Genomic DNA, 21,705 nt, shown 5'->3' on the forward strand with positions numbered 1-21,705 from the left:
ACTCAGATCTCCCTATCTCCAGATCCAGTCCTCTGTTCACATTACCCCTTGGCTACCTTAATAGAGATCTGGGAATCCAGTATAAGAGAGCCCATTATTATTATGTCCCTAAAGTTGCAGTTTAGGCAACTAGGTTTTGAGAGTCTCTATATTCAAATCCAGTATTGATCCCATGGCATCTAGGTGGGTAAGTTATTATTATGAGGATTGAAGTGGTTATGAGGTAAGAGTTTCAATGCCATCTTCACAATAACTTCTCAAACAGATGCAGTACCTGAGTTGAATTCAGAGGTTCTGCGTTTGAATTCTGGATCTGCAACTTGTCAGTTTGGTAACAACATATCTGGACTTGCTTCCTTCCCTACAACCGGGGTGGGGACATATTGGACAAAACGACCTCTAAGTTCCCTTCTGGCTAAATATGTGATGCAATTATTTCTATTCCTCTGTCCCTACTTCCCATAGCATTTCCTTGGAAGTTGGTAGAATTTTCTACTTTTAGCAGTTATCATTGCAAATCACATATTCTAAAACCTGCTTACCTAGTAATTCTTAATGAATGACAGATCCAGATTTTTCTATTTCTCTTTTGGTCAGGTTTCCTATTATGAGAAATAAGTTGATGAAAAACACTTGAAGAATATTATAGTGTAGGTCTAGTTTTATGATCTAGGTATAAGGCATTATGTAGACTTTTCAATATATAGGAATTTATTATAAACAATATGAAAAATTGCCTTGCTGTACATTACTGGTTAAGACTATAAATTTAAATTAAGTTGGATCTGATTTTCTCATGGAAACAGTTCTATAAAAAGGAATTCTCTTCTTGACTACAGATATACTGTCCCATTTTTTATGGGTGTCACTAGAAAGATCATATTTTTTCCCTAAATCAATTAACTGTAAATTATATACATGCAATAAGAGTAATAACAACTGACATATACCCATGTATAAAGTACTTTCCTAATAGCAATCCTGTGAGGTAGATAGTATGGGAATTTTCACTTTACAGAAGAGCAAATGGAGACTCAGAGAAGTTACATGATTTTTTTTTAAGGATATATAGCTAGTGACAAAGATAGCTGATATTCAAACACAAAACTTGTGATTCAGGATTGAATGCACCCTCCTGTATTCTATAGACACACCAAAGACTTCTTAGAACAAAGATCAACATTTGTGTATAAGGACAGAAGAACGAAAACAAGAAAAAGATGTCATGAAATAAAAAAAAGAAAAAAGAAACTTCCAACTTGACCTGTTTAAACAAGTTATTGACAACACAGTATGTAAGTGCCAAAGAACAGTCAAAAATAGTAAGTGCTATATAATTGGAAGGAGGCAGAAAATTCTTATAGACTGGGAGAAATTTCATAGAGGATGTTGGAGTTCAAGCTCAACCTGGAAAGACTAGAAGCTTTTGGATAGATGAGAAAGACATAAAAATGTCTTGTAGGCTAGATGAGAGTGTGAGTGGTCTGAGATAGAAAGAATCTTAGAGGTCATCTAGTCTACCTACCCCCAACCCCGTTTTATAGATTAAGAAACTGAAGCCTAGAGAAGAAAGTTCCCCCAGAGTCATATAGTGATTTAGAGAGTGGTGAGTGTAGACCTCTTTATATCTGGACAGGCCTAATATGTCATTTCTGATATTCTTATTAAAGTAAATAGCTTTTTAACATGCATGTTGGTTGCATGTTATTTGCAAAGTATCCCACTTCATGTTTGAATTGTTTAAGAATATATATTTTCATAGAAACATGCTGTTAGAGATCATCTTGTCTAACTCCCTCATTTTATAGATGGCAAGCAGAGGTATTGAAAATGGTATGAATTGCCCAAGATCACACAGTGGGTAAATTTTGTTTTCCTTTAATATTTCACACTTGGGAAAAATGTATTTTTAAATAATCAGAATGGGATTATGCAGAATTTAGAGGAATTATTAGGATTCTGAATTCTTATTATCTTAACCTAAAAAATTGAAACAAGGAAAACAAAACCCACTCTCTCAGTACTTTCTTGAAAAAGAGTTTGTACTAATTACAGAGAAGGCATGTTGTCAGAGAAGTTTGGGGGCCACATAGCTCAGAAAGCTCATTTCTAAATACCACTCTCTGTCAGAGGTGTCTCTGCTTATGACTAAGAATTTATGTCCCCAAAAAGAGTTTCAAAAGATTCCATTCCATGGAAGATATCAATTCTGGGTAAGAAGAGGGAAATCTTGGAGACTGTCTATTGCTTGTGGCAGAGGAGGGCAGCCAGGAATACCTCACAGAGTCTTAAATAGCCAAGAGAATAAGAACTTATTTTCCCACCCTCAAAATAGGGACTCCACCCTCAGAACATAAAGCAGCCTTCATAAATGCCTGACTGAGGAGACCCATGGGGCTTCTGTGAGCTAAAAACCACAGTGGAGACTTTTCTCGGCTGGGCAAGGCCCTTAAAAAAAAAAAGATAATTTTAGACTCATGAATAGAAAGAGAATATGATGTTAATCAGCTTGGGAAACTAAGTGGAAGAAACTGGTAAGAAGCAGATAGTTTAACAGAAGAGTATTAAGAATCACCTTCCAGCTCCCCTTCTGACCCAAAGAGCAAGCCAATTTAAAACAAACATAAAAATACAAATACTAGTTATTTCTAAATACCAAATCTCAACATAGCTGTCATTATTTTTCATTTGTGTTTGTTTCTTTATTTAAATACAGGAGAGTGTTTGTATTGCTCAGTGCTTCCTGCTATTTGGACATCTATTCCCTGTTTATTTACTCTTTCTTGGTATTTACTGGTTGCACATGAAGTATAAAAGAGAGGGAGACCCACCCACCTACCCACAGCCACAACCACTACTTCAGGGGCTGAGAACCTGTTAGAGAAGCAACTCGAAAGAAATCAATTGAGGCTGAGTCTCAGAAACATTATGCAAGTTTAGGGCCCTGTAAATAGGTGCTCAGATACACAGCAAGTGCATGTTTATTAGAAATGTGCCTTATTAAAAGAATCTTTCTTTTAAACATTATTATTTGAATATTATGATACCCTGTTATAAAGATCCTTTAGTATATTATAGACTCATCTGTATAGTAACCAATCCACAGATATATTTTAAGTGATTATTGTATCCCAGCTCTATGAGGTTTTGTTTTTGCAATTTTTTTTGTTAGCTTCTGTGACTGCATTTGGTGTTGTAACTGCTGATGAGGAAATCCCTCTACCAGTGTAGATGAGAAACTTATCTGTAACTGAAGGAATTAGTTTCATGGGATACTGAGTATTAAGTGATTTGTGTAGGGTTGCATGGATAGATGATAGATAGATAGATGGATGGATGGATGGATGGATAGATAGAAAGATAGATAGATAGATAGATAGATAGATAGATAGATAGATAGATAGATAGATAGATAGATAGAGTGAACATGTATTAAGCACTTTCCACATGCTATGCTACACTAAGCACTGGAGATGCATAGACAACAAAAAAGAAAGACATTTCCTGTCCTCAAAGAGCTAACATTCTAACAACACATAAAAGCAAGATGGAGAAACAGTCTGGGGAGTCATAGGCTAGTCTGAGTTTAAAGAGAGCATGGCTAGCATGCTTTTGTCATTCGGTTCCGTCATGTCCAGCTCTTCATGACCCCATGGGACCTTCTTGGCAAAAACACTGAAGTGGTTTGCCATTTCCTTTTACATTTTTTACAGATGAGCAACTGAGGCAAATAGGAATTAAGTGATTTGCCCAGGGTCACACAGCTAGTGAGCAGCTAAGCCTGGATTTGAACTCAGATCTTCCTGATTCCAGGCCCAGTGTTCCATCTACTGTACCACATAGCTGCACCATACAGGCTTCCTCAAAGTGAGATTCAGACAGGAACTCACACAACCTGTGTGGGTCAGGATTAGGGCTTGAAACCAGATTTGCCTGATTCTGAGGACTTACCTGTTTCCCCATGGCCCTTATCAAATCATGTCTAACTTATCTAGTTCTCTATGTATAAAAGCAATATAATGCAATTATTTTTCACTATAACATGCTAGCACTTAAATTAGGTATTATTGTTATCCTGTAGCAAGTTTTACAATGGAATTAGTATTCACCATAAATTTGAGATTTTTTTTTATCAGGTACCTCTTATGTACAACATTTTGTGTTAGTCTCCCGTGATGTTCATAAAGACAAGAAGCTTAGATTTCATTCATTTGACAAATGCTTATTAAGTAAGTACCTGCTAGGTACAAGTTGCTATTCTAGTCTCTGTAATGTATACAGAGGTAGAATCAAGATGGTAAGGAGTAAGTAGAAGTATAGGCCAGCTCCTCCAACATAACCTCCACTATAAACTGAGAAAATACATTAGACAAAGTCCTAATCAGAAAACCTAAGAAAAAAATCACAGTGAATTATTGTTCCAGCTAAGGTTGATAAAGAGAAACAGAGAAATCAGTGAATATTGGGAACTTCTCTGGCCAGTAGTATGCTGGATTAAAGAGTGTCCAATCCAGTGACCAGGGACTGAGAGAGAACCAAACCTGCGTACCAGGGCAAGATGAGGTCCCAGATTCATACTGGGGTATCACTACCTGACGTAGGACACAGGAGCAGGTGCCAGCTGGTAGCTCTGTTGCTCACTGTGAAGTTCTCAGTGACAGATCCAAGGGTGACTGAGATGGGGATGACATTCCTGAGTGGAGACCAGTCCTGAGCCCTAGAATGAATAAGGGACAAGTTCAGTAGCAATCACAGAAGCACAGTTCCAGCCAGCAGCCCAATCTGAAACTTGCAGTGGAATAACCAGGGCAGAAATGCCAGACCAACAGGGGAACTGTAGTTCTGTTCCTCTGAACTTACAGAACCCAGGTAGCTGATAGGGTCTGACTCTAGCAGCACTCTATTGGAACTTCCAACCAGGTCCTGAAGAATATTGCTCAGACCCAGACCAGGTCAGGAACTTGCTGATTCTAGACTAGCAGGACAATGATCAGACTTTTTCCCTGAAATCTTGGGATAAAGCAACACTTAACATCCCAGGAGAGCAGGATAAAAGCTCAACCCAGACATTTCCCCCCAGAAGTGTATAGAACTCTGGCCTAAAATAAAGTCTAAAGTCAAGAAATAATACTGGGAGAAAATGAGTCCCACTCTAAAAGACTATTATGGTGATAGGTATACCCAAGACACAAACTCAAAAGAGAATGACTCCAAAATAAGCAAAACCTCAAAGTTTTTACAGCCTGAGTATAAACCAACCATAACTCTTAAAGAAGATGAAGCAAGAGTTTTTAAAAAGAACTAAAAAATTATTTTGAAAAACAAATAAAAGCACTTAAGAAGATGGGAAAAGAAAGAGAATCAATAGCTTGGCACAAAAGGCACAAAACCTTTCAAAGAAAAACTCCCTGAAAATTAGAATTGACCAAATAGAATCTAATGACTCCATGAGACAAGAAGAAATGTCAAAACAAAGTCAAAAGGCTGAAAAAAATAGAAGAAAATGTTAGATATCTCATAGCAAAAAACAACTTACCTGGAAGAAAGATCAAGGAGAAAATATTTAAGAATTATTGGACAACCTGAAAACTATGACAAAAAATAGAATCCTAGACATGAAATCATAAAAGAAAACAGCCTAAATCTCTTAGAGCCAGAGGACAAAATAGAAATAGAAAGAATTGACTAGTGTTTTACTGAGAAAAATAAACAAAATGAAAATTGTCCAACATTTTATAACCAAAATCCAGAGCTTCCAAGGTCAGAGAAAAAAATATGGCATGTGGCTAGAAGAGAATTCAAATACCAAGGAGCCACATTCAGGATCACACAAGATTTAGTAGCTACCATTATAAAAAAAAAATAAATAGCTTAGAATACAATATTCCAGAAGGCAAAAGACCTAAGACCAAGAATGACTTCTCCAGCAAAACTGAGTATAATTGAATAGGGGAAAAACAAACTTTTATTGAAAAAGAGGACTTTTGATATACCAAGTAAAAAAAAAATACAAACACAAATCAAAGAAGCATAAAAAGATAAACATAAGAAAGCAATCCTAACAGACTAAATAAGAATAAAGTATTTACATTTTAATAGGGGTAGATGATGCATGTATTCCCTCAGAATTCTACCATCATGATGAACCATAGAGGTAGTCTTATTAGACGGATGACCTTGGAGTGATTCTGTTATTTTTTGATGATCTTTAAAGAAAAATAGAAAGGCAAAAGTAGAGGAATATTCAGGGTCAGGGGAGACTGGGGAAGGTAGAGAAGAGATAAGGGAAATGATCTCACATAACTGAGATACGCAAGTATAAGTCTGTACAAATGAAAATCAAAGGGCTGTAGAGGGGAACTGGTGACACTTAACTTTACTCTCATTTGAACTGGTCAAAGGAGAGAAGAACACACACACACACACACACACACACAGGAGAGAAGAATATATACATACCCCCACACACACACAGGAGAGAAAAATACATGCACACACACACACAGACACACACACACACAAAGGAGAGAAGAATACACACATACCCCCCCCCCCGACACACACACAAAGGAGAGAAGAATACACACATACCCACAAACACACACAGGAGAGAAGAATACACACACACACACACACACACACACACACCACGGTATAGAAATACATTTCACTCAATAGAGGAACAGGAGGGAAAGGGGAGAAGAAAAAGTGGGATGTGGGAATAAGAAAATGGGTAGAATAAGAGAGGGATTAGTCTTAAGTAAAACAGACTCTTAAATTCGAGGTGGGAAACAGAGAGGGAAAAGTATAAGAGAATAACATGAAGGGAAATAAGCAATTCATGGTCATACCTGTGAATAGGAATGGGATGAACACACCCATAAAACGAAAGAGAATAGTGGAATGAATTAGAAAGCAAAATGCTGAAACAGAAAGATGCACAGAGTTAAAAAAAAATATGACTAAAGAAAAAACTCTCATGCTTCCATTAAAGTAAAAAAGGAAGGAGTAGCAATCATATACTCATACATAATAACAGCAAAAAGACCTAGTTTAAAAAGATAAACAGGAAAACTGTTTGCTGAAAGATGTCATAGACAGTGAATTAATATCAATCCTAAGCATATATGCATAAAATGGGATAACATTTAAATTCTTAAAACAAAAACTAAATGAGTTATAGAGAGATATAAGCAGTAAATGCAGGTCCCCAATGTACCCCTCTTAGACCTAAATAAATCTAACCAAAAAAGATAGTGAATACAAAAATGGATTAGATATATGACCTTTGCCCTCAAGAGTTTACAATTCATTCAGTATTTATCGAGTGACTATTTATATGCAAATATGTGACTACTATATATAGTCAAGATTTAATCATAATATAGTAAGTAACATTTATAGAGTGTTTGAGATTTAAAGTTTACAAAGTACTTTGTATGCATTATCTTATTAGATCCTCATAGTTATACTGGGAGATAGGGCCTATCTATTTTACAGATAATCAAACTGAGGTTTGTAGAGGTTAAGTGATTTGTCCATATTTATATATCCATTAAGTATAGGAGGCAGGATTCAAACTCATGTCTTTCCTGCCTTCAAGTCCAGTGTTCTTTTTATTATATCACATTGCCTCTTAATTTTGTAAAAAAAGTGTAAAAAAAAAGAAATGTGATATATATGAATGTGATATGTAAGATAGAAACCAAATGCTACGAAAGGTCAGAAAGAAGAAATCATTTGCTGCTAGAAGACCAAGGATCAGTGAAAGAATGACAAACGTGGCATTTGAGTTGGGGCATGGACAAAAGTGATCAGGTATGGAGCGTGTTCAAGAAAGAGCAAGTCTGGCTAGATCATAGAGTATCTAAATGAGAGTGGTACAAGGTAAATCTATTAAACTAGATTGGATTAAGCTAGATTAGCTGGAGGAGATTTTTCAATGTTAAGCTAAGAAGTTTGGGACTTCATTCAGCAGACCATTGAAGATGTTTGAGCAGGAGAATGACATGTCAGAGCCACATTATACAGATAACATGCATTATCATTTAAATTGCTTATTATTAAGTCCTGCTATAATACTTGTGCAGACTATGAGGATGCCCACCTGATTGAAAGAGTACAATGATAAGATTCATTAAGAATATAGTGACATATACATACATTAATCAAAGAAAGACAAAGACTTTTCAGGAAGGTTACTTTGGGAGACAGAACACAGATGCAGCTAGTTATAGAACAGAGTGATTTAGAAACAGATGACAGCATGACAAGAAGATATAATATTAAAAGGAAATTTCCTTGTCCCCTGGGAAGATTTATTCCAAAGTGATAGGGCATAATGTTTAAGTTATCTCCATTTCTGTCATGTTGTTTATTTCCTACATGTATGTGTACGGTGAAATGTTAGTTATGGTTGACTATATAAACTTCATAAAGGATGTGAGATTCTGGCTGAGATTTGAATGAGATGAGGGAATTGGTTTGAATAATGAATAAGAGTGAGGTAGCTCCAGACATAAAGGACAGCAAACAAGAAATCACAAAGGCTGAAGCATGCCAGAAAACCCTCAAAAATCAGAAAGAGACCATAAAGGAAAGTCACCTTATTTGATAGACAGACATAAGACATAAGGCAGAAAAAGACGTAGGTGAGACAGACTTTTAGGGGATCTGAATCCCCCTCCCTCTCTAGCTCTTAATTTTCTTGACTCTTGCCCCTATTCTTTCCCTTGCTAATCTCATCCATTTACACGGCTTCAACCTGCCATCTCTAGATCCCAGGTCCCAGATCCCCATCTCCAAACCTGACTTTCCTGCTGACTTCCAGTTTCACATATCTAGCTACTTACAGGATACTTCCATTTATATGTCTCAACACCACCTCAGATTCATAATAGCTAAAATGACTTTATCTTCCCCCTTATACCTGCTCTAGTTTAGGATTTGATTGTGTCTGTGGAATCCCTATCGACCCAAATTCCTGTATAGCCTAGGGGCTGTGCCATAATTCTGCTTAAAAAATTTCAGTAGCAATTGAAAAAGATATAAACAAAGTTTATAGAGGCTCAGAGGAGAGAAAGTAATCTGCTCTCTCCTTCTCAAGGGCCTTTATTTATCCCCATAAGTTATGCCATTGGTAATAGTTACACTTTAAAAACCCAGCTGTGGGAGTTTTATGTCAGGACAGAAAGAGAACAAGAAAGAGTACAGATATAGTTTAGTAAGCATACAGCTAGCTGGTAGTATGTGATTTAGAACTGTTCCAGCATAAAATTGCATTTGAGAAATAAATGAAGGTTATCAGGTGACTTTAGGAAACAGATCAAGGTTTTTGTTTTGTTTTAAATCTAGAGATCTTAAACAGTAAAAGGGACTTTTACAGTTTTATTTCAACATAAATAATGCATATAAGACAGTCTTACAAATAGTTTCAGAAAACTAGCCCAATTCAGTTTTATTTGATCCATATAACTTAGATCTCCCACATTTCCCTTTTACTCTCCATTAACTCCATCTTAGTGAGGCTAAGAGAATACGAGACTTTCCCTCATTTGAAGACTCATACAATTTCCTCAGTAAAATGTTTCTGAAAATCAACTAGCAAAATGGACATAAAATGGAAAAGGGAAAACATTCTATTCAACTAATTTCTTTCCCCGCTATCTAATTTTTTTCTTGGTCTTTCCTGATTCCTCTTAAGCTTTGTACATATTCCCTGAGCCATTATTTGAATCCATTTATATTCTTGGCTACAAGTGATCCAAAAAGTAAAGAAAAGTTAGGTGGCTACAGCACATTGTCAGCTAAGATTTGCAATGGGAGAAGTGATCAAAAAGACATACTCAGCAATCAGAAAAGGTGGGCAGATCATGTGGCAAGATTGAGAGGCATAACAGATAAATAGATCTAAAGGCTGTATTGGAATCCACAAATTATTAAAATATTAAATAGAATATTTAATTTTATTATTGTTTCTTAAGTTTACTATTTATCATAATTAATTATTAATTAAAATAGTAGAAGAACCAAAGGAAGATTTCTACCACATGGGAAAGATCTTCTGTGGAATATTTATGGAGAGAGATGAATAAGGATCACACAGGACAAGGCATAGATAGATTTTGATCTTTATGAAAGTATATTCATGGTTGAATTCAGATAAATAAATGTGGTTCCAGGATAAGCTCTCTGATGAACTCAAATGCTTGTGTATCTGTGTGTGTAGAATAGAGGAAGGAATGCAGAAATGTGATCCAAAAAGATCAACAGATTAGAATGAGCCGAATATAATAAGAATATAATAGGGATAAATATAAAGTTCTTCATGGGTTCAAAAAGTCAATTTGCATAAGTATAGTAGAGGTTGTATGTGACTAGTGAATAGTTCCTGTGGAGAAAAATCTGGGGGATATTGTGAGTTTTAAAATCAAAATGAAAAACAATGTGAGTGAAGAAAGCTAATGTTAGCTTCCATTAGATTAAGAGAAACCTAGTGTTCAAAGTAAGGGAGGTGATGGTTCCATCATACTCTGCTCTAGTTAGACACTATCGTGAATACTGTGTTCAGGTCTGGGCATTACATTTTGAGAATGACATAGTTTAAGCTATAGGGCAGCTGGAGGAGGAGGATTAACTTGGTGAGAGGTTAGTGGGATTGCACTGACCGTAAACCGTCATTAAGGCAAAAAGCTCACAGGCGTTAAGCTGAGGTTATTATTATGAGGTTATCTGTGCACCAAGTTATGCTTTGCAGGGTAGGTACTTTACAAAATTCTCATTTGGGGGCAGACATTCAGATTCAGCCTTAGAAATAACATCATGGTTTGTGAACAAATGAATGAATAAATGAAAAATCTTCTTTTGGTGCTTATTCTATACTAAGGATGCAAATATAAAATTGTTAAGCCAATCCCTGCCCTCAAAGACTTTACATTCTGATGGGGGAGACAACACATAAAGGGGAGTGAGTTTTGGTTTAGAAAATTGAAGGGATGTGGAGTAGAGCCATACCGAAATAAATATTAACATATCAGAATTTGACTTGCTTCAAGGGTACTTGAGTCAGCTCACCTACTAGTAACCAAGACAAACATTAAGCATCTTGAACATAAATATATTTATTACAGAGCAGATAAGAACATAAATGGGACTCAAATCTAATTCAAATAGCAAGGAAAAAACTCACAGTATTAATAGGGAAGTCCCCACAACATGGGTGGGGCTGGAGTTTCTTTAGGAAAGACCATGTTTTGGCTCCAGTCCCCCTGCCTCTGGTTTCCCCTTGGAGTCTTGCCCTATTCACTTCACTTGGTCCAGGGACTCAGCATGGCTCGGGAACTTCATGTATTCCAGAGACCTCTCTGCCATTCTCTTGTCATTTTGCATTCCTACCTAGTCCCCGTTTAGGAGCCCCTGCTGCTTGTCTGGAGACAGCTATTGCCTATACCCCACTCCAGTCCTGTAGATCTTGCCTTAGTAGAAAGCCTCAGGCACTGGCTTCTAGCCAGGGCCTCTGCAGCTGCCACGGCTACCACTTGCCATTTCCCAGAAAACTCTTTCCTCATGGTTCATGTCTTTCCCTAGCAACCCTGGCTCATTGCTCTCCTTCATGTGCCTTTGACCTACAGTGTCTGAAAAATAGTCTATCCTTACCATTGCCTTGTTGCTATTATCTCGTTTTGTCTTCACAACAATCCTGGGAGGTAGATTATGTAAAATATTATGTATAACCCCCCTTTTTTTTTTACAAAAAAAAAGGCTGAGATTCAAGATACTTGGATCTGCCCAAAGTCCCACAGCTCCTAGACATCTGACGCAGCCTGAAAGAATAAAGAGGGACTCAGAAGGTGGTGTCAGGGTCACAGCTGTCATCAGTTGCTGTCTTTGCCCAGCCCTTTGGTCTACTCTGTGTCGAAAATTTTAGGAAGCTTATGGCACAGGCCACTGAACGGATACAATACAGGGGAACATAAACATAGACACAAAGGGAAAACCACCTAGGTAACCAGACTCCCAGAGCTGCAGTGTTCATGGGATCATGGAATTTAGAGCAGGAAGGGACCTTAGAAATGATCTCATCAAACTAATTTGCTGTTGTTGTTGTTAATTGTTTCAGCCATGTCCTACTCTCCATGACCCCATTTGGGGTTTTCTTGGCAAAGATCCTGGAGTAGTTTGCCATTTCCTTCTCCAGCTCATTTTACAGATGAGGAAACTGAGGTAAACAGATTTAAGTGACTTGCCCAGGGTCACACAACTAGTAAGTGTCTGAGAGCAGATTTGAACTCAGGACGATGAGTATTTCTGATTCCAGGCTGGACACTCTATACACCAGCTGCCAAAACAATTTTTACTTGTCCAAGGTTCCCACATGTAGTAAGTAACGTAGGTCTTCTGATTCCAAATACTGTTCTCTTTGCACTGAACCACACTGTTTTGCTATGACGTCTTACCTGATTTTACTGCTGTCTCATCAGCACACTCAGCACTGCAGGTACAGTATATAAAGAAAGGGAAGTTTACATATACCAGCCCACACACTTAGATTCCCTTTTTCTTTCTATGCTGCCAGTGGGCAGCTTTGGGCGGGAAGACAGGAAGAGTCCCCTTAGAGTTATTGTCACCTATTGTTTTCCTGTTCTCCGGTCTTAACTACTTGGCTTCTCTTCTTATGGAAACAGTCAGTTTTGGGTTTTCAGTTTTTAAATCTCAGTGTCTCATTCAGTTGTCTACAAAGGTGTTGAGGAATTACAGTCTGTATTACTTGAGGGAGTTTATCCACATCAATGCAGTCGTAGAATCTTTTGATGTTTGAATCTGTCGATCTAAGTCATTATCACTTTATCATGTCAGAACTTCTGTCTTCAGGTAGAAGGTTTTGAGGAGTATTTCAGAAACCTATATATACATAGAAAGAAAGTAGAAGAGGTACCTTTGGAAGGTTTTGTTTGTAACCATGCCATACTGAGTTCTTGGATAAGTATATACTGATGAGGCTCTGATGGATTGTTTGATATTGGAGCTGGTAAAAGGTACATGTTCCATTTAGCTGGTCATGACTTCTATAAGCCTTTGATTTCTTGAGCTTCCAGTATACAAGTTGGGTCAATTTGTTAGAATTTGTTGCTCATTAGGCCATGAATGCTTCCTTGTCTATTCCTGAGCAGATTCATGAGTTCCACAAAGAAGTCACTTCCATAGGCTCATTGTTGTTCAGTCATGTCCAACTCTTTGTGACCCTATGGACTCTATCCATGGGGATTTCTTGGCAAAGATATTGGAGTGGTTTGCCATTTCCTTCTCCAGTGTATCACTGTTTTACAGATGATGTTAAGTGACTTGCCCAGGGTCACACAGCGAGTAAGTGAAGCTGGATTTGAACTCATATCTTCCTGACTCCAGGCCCAATGCTCTGTCCTCTGCAACATCTACCTCATATTGAATTCCTAATCCTGGCCAAACTAGCTTATTAATGTATGTTGTTAATCAGAAAGAGACATGAGAGTCTGAGACCATTGCTACAAAATACATTAATAGTAGTAAAAAAAATCATCTCAGAATAATGTAACGTGCTGATGGCTAATAGTAGCATTATTCCTTCATAACCAAACCAATATATTAAAATAGATGATTGCTTCCCAGCAATTATCTTCACCCTCTCTAACAACTTCAGCTCTTCCTCTTTATATATTTTATATACTGCTGAGGCAGCTAGGTGGCAGAATAGAAAGAACACTGAATTGGAGTCAGAAAGATCTTAGTTCAAATCCAGCCTTGGACACTTACTGTCACTTAACCCCTATTTGCCTCAGTTCCTCATCTGTAAAATGGGAGCCCACTGGAGAAGGAAATGGCAAACCACTCCAGTAAAATTTGCCAAGAAAACCCCATAGAGAAAAGTCTATATACAACATTGCATATTTGGATTGCCAGTCTTCAAAGAACTAGTGAATGACACCAGTATGTAGCACACACATCTCTAAAATGATGCTAAGCATATTTAATCTTCTGTCCATGACACATATGGGGGTACCTCAGGGGTCATTGTCATGAACATCACTTATCATTGCACTAGAAGAATACGGAAGTGCTGATTGTGGAGAGTTATGATTTAGCAAGTGCTAGATATGGTAGGTTTTGCAGCATTTTAATTACTGTGTGACCTTAAATCTGCTTCTTAAAAACCTAAGAAACAGATCCAGAAGAGGAAGGGCTCCCTTTTCAGTGAATGTTCAAGTGCAGTATGAGATCATAGACAAAGGATGGACTTTAGGCTGAAGCAAGAGAAGAAATATTGTTATTCAAATGTTATGGTTGGTTTATTTTTACAAATCATGGTTTTTTCATCACTTCCTCAAAGAAAGTTCTTCAACTGACCTTTCCTTTTTTATAACTAATTGAGATTTCTCCCTTGGGTGCTAAATAATATGTTGGGGGTTTTCTGCTCAAATGTAGGCAATTGTGAACTTTCATAAAATATATTCAACTTTTCATATATCAAAAATATTTGGGAACACATATTAACTTTATGAAGAGTTCAGTATAACAAAAACAGCCAGCGTTTAGATGATTTAAAGTTGCAAACCATTTCACAAATATTATCTCATTAGATCCTCATGACAACCCTGAGAGAGGTGGAAACTGAGGCAAAGAGTAACTTGCCCAGGGTTACACAGCTAGTAAATGTCTCCAGCTGGATTTGAACTAGGTCTTCTTGACTAGCATTTCAGGTCCAGGACTCTATTCACTGTGATATCTATCTGCCTCTTATTGAGCATTTGTAGGGCAAGAAATTAATGTGTATAATAAAAAGCAGAGAGTATGATTAGGAGCATGATCTGTGGGGTAACCTATACTTTCTCCCCCATTTTTGGAGAAGCAAGGATTAAGGAGAAAGGGAACAAGCATCTATTAAGTACTTGTTATGTGCTAGGTACTATACTAAGCACTTTACAAATAATGTATCATTTAATCCTCACAACAACCCTGGGAGCTGGGTGCTATTATTATCCCCATTTTATAGTTAAGGAAACAGACAGAAATCAAGTGTCACACAGCTAGTAACTATCTGAGGTTGGATTTGAACTTAGGTCCTCCTGACTCCAAAGCCAACACTCTATCCACTGAGCTATCTAGATGCCTAGCTATATCTGGATGCCTAACTAGATGCTATCATTGGAAAGTGCCTGGTGACCTAGGAGTATTTAAATTTGCCTGACCTTGTAGAAATTATCTGTTCCTGGAAGACTGATAGAAATTATTATTAATAGCGAATGATTTGGGGAGATCCAAAGTTTTCCCTTTTTCTATAGTCCTCACTTCAGAGTTCAGTCTCTTGAAGTACATTACTGATAATGAGATTAAATTAACTCTCCTCAATCATGGTCAGACCCCACCTAACTTTACAAAGAGTTTAATCCCATTGTACTCTACTCAGGTTTGGCTGGTGATAAATTCTCTGATTAAAGAATTTTAAATTTTTAAATTTAAAGACAAAGCTGAGTGTAATTTAGAAGTAAATGATATAATCAAAGTTCTTTAGAATAGGTCCAGCCTCTCATTGTAATATTCATTCTCTCATTAATTGTTAACCAATCAATGTTGATTGCCACTCTCAGGAACTCTTCCAAGGGCATATAATCTGTGTGCCTGCCACCCTGAGGGTCTCTGTCATTTGAGAGTGCCACTGACCTCTTTTATTAAAACGTTAGCAGTTTTAATAAAATGACTAGTTATCCAGAAATTATGTCTCTCGAACTTTTTAAACATCACACAAGACACTGTCTTCAAAGATGTCTAAATTGGGAGGAGGCTCAACAAACATTGATAGATGAACACAGGATGAATTTTAGAAATCTATATTATCAATGAAGCCCAGTTTTTCTGTGGTAAATTTGGATCAAGATAATATGGATTATTAAAATCTGTAGATAATACTCAGATTTTATCTAGTTTTGAAGCCATTCCCAGGAAAAAGGTTTTACTAACGAGTTGTAACAATTAATTGATTGAGGTCTCATCTCTTCCTACCACTGAGCACCTGTGGCTGGGAACTGACTCAAAGGGAAGAGCAAAGATAAAGGATTGGATAAATTCAATTCTTGGATCATCAAGCCTTGACCTACCAAATCCAGTTTCTGGGGGTGCAACTAGAGATACGGACTAGATCTGGGATTTTATTGGTGTGGGGACTCCCAGATGAAAAAAATATCACGCAGACCAGAATTTTCTCTGCAACTTCTAAGTCTTAGAGAATTGCCTGGGAGACTTAGAAATTAAATGATTTGCTGAGGGTTCCGTAGATAGTATGTGTCAGAGGCAAGCTTGAACTCAGGTCATCCTCATCTCCAAAGCTAGAATTCTATCCACTCTGCCAGGCTGCTGCCTCTCATGCATATTTAGATGTGTGTAACAGTTTAAAAGAGGGAGAAAAAGACACTGGAATAGTTGCAGGTTGTGACAGGAGCTTGGGATAAGTCAGTGACCCCTTACAATACATCATTCAAGATATTTACAAAGTCCTATAGATTTTGAAATGGCTGAATATAATTTGCATTCTGCTTAGTTTTCCGCTTCTCAGCCTTTTTCAGATTCTTCCTTTATCACATTTGACTAAGATGTAGTATAGTGGGAAGAACAATGGATTTAGAGTTAGAAGTTTCACTTGAAACCTAGCTCTTGTCAGTTACTAGCTCTTTGACCTTGGATTTATTATTGAATCTTTCTGACTCTTTTCCCCTAACTTAACAGATGAGATAGTAAGCCTTGACCTGCCCAACCTACCGTGACAGGGTTAAATTAGAGTTAATTTAGAGCATGCATTCTTAACCTGGAATTCATGAACTTTTTTTCCTATTTTGATAACTATTTCATTATAATTTATTTTCTTTGTAATCCTATGTATTTTACTTTATTCAGTTAAAAACATTTAGAGAAAGGCGTATAGAGGTTTTGCTAGATTGTCAAAGGGGTCCATGTTACATAAAAAAATTAAGAACCCCTAAATTAGAGGATATATGGTAAATCTTTTTTTTTTTTTTTAACCTGAGTTTAAATCTGGTTTCATACACTTTGCTCTCTCTGGGACCCTGAGCTAAACCCTTAACCTCTATGTGCCTCATTTGTAAAATGGGGATAATAATAACATCATCTCGGAAGTTTGTGAGGATCAGTTGGGATAACATTTGTAAAAAGCTTTACAAAACTTACAGTGCTGTATAAATACTACCTATCGCTATTTCTTTGGGGGCCTGGCAGAAGGAGAGGAAAATGAGAAGTCTTTCCTTCACTCAGGTTTCTTTTCTTTTTTTAACATTTTTTCATTTATTTTTAATTTATGGAATAAAACAATTATTCTCATAACATCATAATTTTTTTTAAAAAAGATGATTGCATGTGAAAACTGCACATCTATTATGTACAGCTTGCTATTCCTTTTAAACATATAATAAAATTATCATGTAAATTTCTTTTCTTGGAATGGACTATCTGGATTCAAGATTCTTAACAGACTTAAAAGAAGCCCTAGTTCAGATTCTTACTTGGTTAGAACTACTACCCGTCATCATTACAGTGGAGAAATCACTGGATATGTAGTCACAATACCAGAATTTAAATCCCAGCTCTTCCATTTATTAACTATGCAATTTTAGGCATATTATTTCTCCTTTCTGGGTCTCAGTTTTCTCATCTGTAAAATGACAGTTTAGTTTGAGGTAATTCCCAGTGCTATGGGTTCTATGAACAGTGACTCATAGAAATTAGATAGGGCTAAAAGAGTCTCATTTTAATTTCTTTTCTAGGATTGATTGTCCTTTAAACCATTGCTCTTGACTATGAAAGATTCTTATCAATTCTCCTTCATTATTTAGTTGAAAAAACTCATTTACAAATGAAATTTCCCTTCAGCTTTGCCATTCCGTTGGGATTCTGGCTGTCCACCTCACTAATGGGACCTGTGTGACTAAATTAGCCAATTGCTAGCTGGTTACTACTTGGTCACTTCAGTTCACATCTGGAGTAATTCATTAGCAAACCAGTCAGTTTAGACAGAGCACTTGAACCAGCTGTGCTACAAATAAAAGTTTATGCTCATGGAAGTGTTTGATTTCTTAGATTTTAATGACTGAATGTCTATAAGTCCTTCCTCTTCACAAAATCACAAGCTGAAAACAAAACCCCCAAAGTAGGTCATCAAGATGAAAATCTGGTTTAAAAGAGCAAAGAATATATTTTGTGCTGTGGCATTTTCCTGCCCCCATGCTTTTCCTCAAATGGAATAATCATAGTAGTAGCGGCAGCAATAGTACTAGTATTAGTAATAGCTAATATTTACATAGAGGTTTGCGACAAGCTCTACAAATATTATCTCACTTGACCCTCACAACAGCTTCTGGAATTAGGTGACACTATTATCTCCATTTTACAGATAGGGAAAATGAGGCAGAGAGAGATTAAATGACTGGCCCAAAATCATACTGCTAATAAATCTCTGAGACCAGATTCATCTACTATGCCACTGATTTCCCCACATAAATGTTTCTTTCTCCAAACCCTATACTTCCTTCATGGCCTAGCTTGCTTGGGGATCTTTGAACGCAGGCTGGATGACATACTAGTAGTTGCTTATTTGGGGTTCTGCAGAGGAGATTGTTCAGAAATAAGATAAGCCACATGGTCTCTGAGGGCCCTTCTCACTCAAGAGTTTGTGATTCTGTAGCAGAATCTCCTGCAATGGCCTGTGCAAGCAGAAAAGAAACATTATGCATAAATTATCTTTACAGGTCCCCAAAATTATTATTTTTAGAGTTGCCAACTGTGCAGATTTGCAAACAGAAATAAAATACAACCACTATCCTGCCCATCCAGTTTTCTTCCATATTTTCATGTAGGTGGTGCAGTGGATAGAGCACCAGTGCAGGAGTCAAGAGGACCTGCGTTCAAATCTCACCTCAGAGACATGACACTCACTATCTGTGTGACCTTGGGCAAGTCACTTAACCCCAGTTGCCTCATCCTGGGTCATCTCCAGTCATCCTGATGAATATCTGGATTCAGATGGCTCTGGAGGAGAAGTGAGGCTGGTGACCTGCACAACCCGCCTTCATTCAAAACAAAGTCAAGTGTGAGTCATGTCATCATTTCTCTGATGGCATGGTCTTCTTTGGCAGTGAAGGACGAACACACATGCATATTTTCATCTTGCTTTCAAAATCCCTGAGAATACATCCAAAGTACTTATTTAAATAGCTTTTATCAAATGAAGATGAGATGTTTTTTAAAACCCCTTTAGACAGTAGTCTAAATTAGTTCCTAAGGATTAATCAGTAAGATATGCCTTCACCAACATTTGGCCAATACTTTGAATTCCTAATTTTCCTGCATTTTATGATAAGGACTTTGACAAGAATCTTGAGGCATCTTAGCACTTCTTAACAAAATTTTTAGCAAAGTACTTCTGTTACCTTTCTGATTAGAAAGAAGCATAGGAGGGGAGAGACCATTTGATTAGAAATTACAACCCCTAGCATTCCATCCCAGCTGTGAATGACCCTGATTTAGGGAAGACAGCAGACTCAGAAATCCTAAAATTGTACTGAGGGAATTCCTAGTCCTGTCCCCCATAAACTATCTTGTTTCTAGGGAGAAATGAGAAAAGAAGAAGAGATAGTACTGGAATCTATCCACAGTTTTGTTTTCCCTTAATTAGGGTTCATCACCTCCTTATTCCTTGAGTGACCTTGGACAAGTCACTTCACCTCTCTGTGACTCAGTTTCTCCATTGTAATATGCGTGAACTGTACTAAATCATCTCTAGACCCCCTTCCACCTCCAGCTGTAGCTCTGCGATCCTATGATCCCATGACCTGCATTTCTAGGGAGCTAATTGCACAATCACTAAGCTAGTAATGAAAGAACCAGGACCTACTATCACTGAATCTTTTCTCCTTTGCCAGCTCCTATGTACCGAGGAAATGTCCCTGGAAGAGCCCTGTTTGTTTCATTCTAATCATAAGGTACTTTCTTGACAGTAAATACTCAATTTGCCTAGAGAGGAAACTTAAAATTACTTACTTTGATTCTTTCTGGATTTACTACTTGCAATCAAATAACGTTTGATTGTTTCATTTCCTTGTGGGAAGGAGGGGGGCGTTTTCTCTCTTCTATCTAAGTAATATGTCCTTCATCCTGTTCCCAGTCCTTCCTTTTTCATTTCACCATTGCCAAATGTGGTTGCTGTCGTTTTCCTCTGTTTTGGACCCCACCCTTCCTGTTGCTAAGCAGATGAACAGTGTTGCACAAATTGTCAGTCACTGCATTGCAACAATGAAAAGACCAGGCTGCAGGAGCCAGAATTGTTACCAATAGCCACAATCTAGAGAAAATGGCTTCCTTCCAACCCTTGGGATTTAGGATTAGGCTATTCGCAGATGGAAAAGGGCAACGGGTGAAGCTGATTGCCAAAAAAAGTTAGATTTGTACAGTTGCCAACCGTGCAGATTTGGAAACAGGAATAAAATGCAGCCGCCACCACCACCCCTATCCCCATCCAACTTTCTTTCCATATTTTCATATTGCTTTCCGAAATCTAAGAATACATCCGCAGAATATTTACTTCAATAGTGTCTATCAAGTGAGGATGAGTTATATTTTAAAACCCCTTGTTGAAATAGACCTGGCTGGTTTAAAATTCAGAAAGATGCTTTTTTATTCAGTTTTTAAAATGTATTGATATCTTTTGTTTTTACATGACTTTCATTTCTGAATACATACCTCTCCCCTTACCTAACCAGTGACCCATTCTTTATAACAGACTAAAAAAGGAAACACAAGTGAGCAAAACCAATTGATACAACTAAGTCTCAGTATATGCAGTACTCTAGAAAGTGTTCATTTTAACTCCGTACGTTTTCTAAAAGCACACGTTTACCTTTGTGAACTACAAACACACACACAGAAACTAAACTGACTTCTCGCTGGGACTTTTCACTCTCTCACTTATCCAATTTTTTTCCCCTAACATGAAGGGATGGGGAGCAGAGGTGCCCATAGTTTTTGCCCTCAATTAAGAAAATGGCCCCTTCGACATTTTATGGAAAATTTCCACTTGGAATGATTGTGGAATAGGTAGCAAAGATGACTCCCTCGTGTCACAGTGAAGAGAATGTAGCTGGAACAGACAGGGAACCTGATTCTGTCCCCCATTGCAGTTAGGCAGTATGTGCTGGGTGATAAAACTGAGATGAAGCCATTAAGATGTAGTTGGCTTACTTAGAAACACCATTATGTTGTAATGTTCCTGCTATTCTGTTTTCTTTGGAGAGGCAGTCTCTCCTCCAAATGCATTTGTGTTCCCAAGAATGTGAAGTACATACATTACCAGAGCAATGGCGCGAGAGGGCGCTGAAGTAATGCAGATGATGCTTTCTACCCTTCCCCTTGCAAAATCCACTGAGCTCAGCTATGTAGTTGGAAAGGAGTTAGGCATAACAAGCACTGATGGGAAAATACCGTTTATTTTAAGTAGTACTACCACCCACCATCAAGCCTTGTGATGTGGGACAAAATTTTGCTAGTATTTATGTCTTTGCAGAAGTACTTCCTTTCTGTTTTTAACATCAAGGAATCTTAGATCTGAAAAAGTCCTTATAGGTTATCTGGTATTTTTTTAAGTAAAGATAGAATTTATCTAGATGCATACAA

General features: G+C 37.4%; 1 protein-coding gene and 1 long non-coding RNA gene across 5 annotated transcripts in view; one reads left to right on the forward strand and one right to left on the reverse strand.

Moving 5' to 3' along the window:
- Positions 1-20,375, reverse strand: part of LOC140505667 (uncharacterized) — a 75,493-nt gene extending 55,118 nt beyond the window's left edge. Inside the window, exons 1-2 of one of the 3 annotated variants that reach the window (XR_011967598.1) lie at positions 20,077-20,375; positions 4,550-4,717 (exon numbers count right to left, since the gene is read on the reverse strand). This is a non-coding gene — a long non-coding RNA (uncharacterized lncRNA). The remainder of the gene's footprint in view (positions 1-4,549; positions 4,718-20,076) is intronic. The other 2 variants (XR_011967600.1, XR_011967599.1) reach the window with 2 other exon arrangements.
- The window catches only part of FRY (FRY microtubule binding protein), a 566,260-nt gene that overhangs the window by 55,514 nt on the left and 489,041 nt on the right, over positions 1-21,705 (forward strand). The window lies entirely within an intron of this gene.

Source organism: Notamacropus eugenii, chromosome 5 (genome assembly GCF_028372415.1).
Source record: "Notamacropus eugenii isolate mMacEug1 chromosome 5, mMacEug1.pri_v2, whole genome shotgun sequence".
In the NCBI taxonomy this organism is placed as follows: domain Eukaryota; kingdom Metazoa; phylum Chordata; class Mammalia; order Diprotodontia; family Macropodidae; genus Notamacropus; species Notamacropus eugenii.